This window comes from Mastomys coucha, unplaced genomic scaffold (assembly GCF_008632895.1).
Source record: "Mastomys coucha isolate ucsf_1 unplaced genomic scaffold, UCSF_Mcou_1 pScaffold20, whole genome shotgun sequence".
NCBI classification, from domain to species: Eukaryota; Metazoa; Chordata; class Mammalia; order Rodentia; family Muridae; genus Mastomys; species Mastomys coucha.
In genome coordinates, this window is record NW_022196903.1 from 133,873,993 (window position 1) to 133,877,542 (window position 3,550).

Genomic DNA, 3,550 nt, shown 5'->3' on the forward strand with positions numbered 1-3,550 from the left:
AATCTAGTTTGTATCATCATATAAACTATGTACATATATATTAATATATTACATAAGTAATATATTATCTATAATGCTTGTTCATATCATTAATATTTATAATATCCTAGTTATTCTGTTGCTGTGAAGAGACATCATGAACACGACAATTCTAGAAGAAAATGTTTAAGTGTTTAATGAGGGCTTGCAGTTTCAGAAGGTTAATCCACAACCATCAACTCAAAGAACAGGGCAGCAAGCATGCAGGAATGGCAACAGAGCATTGACTGAGAGCTATGCTCATGAGTCACAACCACAAGGAAGAGAGAGGGAACCAAGTGGAAATGATACAGCTTTTAAAACCTCAAAGCCCATTCCCAAAGACACTTCTAGCAAGGCCACACCTCCCAATCCTTCCCAAACAGTTCTACCAACTGGGGACTAAAAACTAAAATATATAGTCCATTATTATTCAAACTACCACATATAGCTATAGATATGGATAGATATAGTTATATGAGGTGTGTGTGTGTGTGTGTGTGTGTGTGTGTGTGTGTGTGTGTATGTGTAACATTTTTAGAGGGTTGTTGCATCAAAAATAAAGCAATCAAATTTTTTTTATGTACTATAGTCATAAGAATTTTAATCAACAGGAAACATTTTGAAAATGCTAAGTCTTACTATCAACCCATGAAGGCACTGAATTCACAAGCCTCCTATCTTTGTTTCAGGAGAGCTATGATTATACACATGCATCACAGAGCTCCCCCTTACTCACCCTCTCCCTCCTCCCAACATGATCCTCCTTTCCCAGGATGACTCCCAAGTCTCCCCTGAGACTGACACAAAGATTCTGATGGAGGTTCTGTGCCACCGTGCATGCTCTCTATCCATCACAACAGCTGCAGTCTCTTCTTTGTCCAAAACTCACAATGGAGAAACTTCTTTTTTGCTGGCTGGCTGGAATCTGCTTTAAACCTCTTTCAGAACCAGAACAACTTCTCCCTGAAGCAACCAGCCCTTCATGTAACGCATCCAGGCCACCACTTCTCACTCTGAAATCTGGCTCATTGAGGTTGAGAGATTTTGTTCTGACTTTAATAACAGAAGGCTCTGAACCAGCACATATGGAAATAAAAGCTCAGAGTTGACACCATTTAACTTCCATGTCACTCTGATTGGTGCAGAATAGTGGGAAAAGTCTAAGCTTGTGCTGATCTCCTGTTACAGACCCCGAGGGTCAAACACAGTTGGATCCATTGCTCTCTGCAGTGTGGGAGATGCACATGCAGAGTCAGGGTGTCTCCATAGAGCAGCAATTCTCAACCTGTGGGTCATGACCCCTTGGGGGGGGCAGGTCAAAGGGTCCTCTCACATGGGTTGCATATCATATATCCCACATATCAGATACTTACATTACAATTCATAACAATAGTAAAATTTAGCTCTGAAGTAGCAATGAAAATTTTATGGTACAACATGAAGAACTGTATTAAAGGGTAGTAGCATTAGGAAGGTTGGAACCAGTGCTGTAAAGGGATTATAAAGGATCTCTATTGGATTTTGGCTTGTGTTAGATGATTTAATTCAAAGAAGTAAAGGTCTCCTCTGTATTGGACGGGAATAGGGATTAAGAGAGCTGAAGAGGTGGCTCAGTCAGTAAGGTGCCTCCTCAATAAGAATGAGGACTCAATTTTGGAGTTTCACTCACATAAAAAAAAATTCAAATGTGGCAGCATACACCTGTAATCCCAGCACTAAGGGGAAAGAGATGGGAGGAGGGTTCCTTGGCCAGCCTGCCTAGCAACTGAGCTCCAGGTTCAGTGTGAGACCCTATCTCAAAAACTAAGAAAGGGGGGATAGAGGAAGACACCACATATCAGCCTTTGTCCTCTACACTCACACACACTCATGTGTGCACACACATGCACATGCACACACACACGCACACACGCACACATGCACACACACACCAAAAAGAAAATTAACAAAGTGAATAAAGAAGGAGTGAGTCTATGAGTTGAAAAGCCATCTTATCTATAAAGACATGTAAACCAAAGCTACAGCTATAGCTAATGATATGTCAACAACCAATCAGATCATTCTGAATACCGGAGTACTGGACACTGCAGTGTTTAAACAATCTCCATGCTCACATACTAATCATAGACCTGCTCCATCACAGTAGAACAGATAAGTCTAGAGTTGATGTTTATGTTCTGCAAGCAAACTCCAATCCCAACAGCAAATTCCACATCAGCTTCTAGCCACTCCAACGCCTAGCTAGCTCACGGGGCAAAGCCGCTACCTAGCTGTCATTTTTACCAGTTGTAAGTAAGCAAAACCAGGAAATACAACCTAATCAGAGTGAGCATGCACAGCTTCCCTGAGGATCTGACATTTTAACTAAGAGTCTGAAATGCAAAGGTCTTTTTTCACCATGGTCCCAGGAGCTCATTTAGCCTTTTCTTGTGCTTTCTTCTCATCATGACACTATTATTTCTTACAAATGAATTATGCTTAAGAAGCAGGCGTCGAGGCTGACTTCCCACACCATTCCCTACCTTCCTGATGTGTGAGAACATCCCACGGCCACAGAGCTTCTGTCACATGTAAATTCTTGGGAAAATATAATTTAAAAAACAGTTCGAAGAGTAAATTATAAACAATGTACATTTTAAAAATGAAATCAAAATGTATAATGACTGCACGTGATTATAGGATGGGAAATTTTCAAAAATTAATATTTCTTCGAAAATTATATGTAGAGTAGAATGTTTAAAATTAATGGGCAGGGATGAGGTGATAACTCAGTCATTAAAGACTTGCTTTGCAAATCTGAGGAACTGAGTGCAACCCCCAATACCCACATAAAAACCACACAGCTCATAATACAATAATCCCACACACATACACACACAAATAATTGCAACCCTAACACTAGGGACAGGGAGACGAGTCAATCCCCTGAGGCCTGCTGGCTAGGGAGCTATGATTTCAAGTGAAGATACACTCTCAAAAACGTAGGTGGACAATTCTTCAGAAGCAATACAGGACACCTATGGCCTCCATAGGCACATACAAACATGCGTGTGCACATAAGCACACACAAGTGTCGCTTCATACACACAAATTAAAAATATATAAATATAGTTTTCAAAGTCAAAGTCAGTGAGTGAGCTTAATTGGCACCTCTGGGAAAGGAGAGAAGAGAAAACACTTGTTTTCTCATACATTTCAAAGTTTAGCGGTGGAAATGAGAAATACAGGTTTATCCCACTGCAGAATTAGCGCATTAGCTTACGAAGCTCACTTGAAGAAAGTCTTTAAGAGCCTGCACAATTTCAAATCTTCAAAAGACCTCAAAGATTAGAGGTTAAAACCTTGGGTCAGTGGCTGAGCATACCCCAGCCCTGTTGCTGGGTTTACAATAGGGAATTCAGAGAGATCTACCCACTGACTGCTAAATGGAAGCTGTGGGGTCCTCTTAAGAAACCTGAACTCAATTGTGATAAAAACTGCATGGTATTGGTACAGTGACAGACAGGTAGATCTATGGAACCGAATTGAA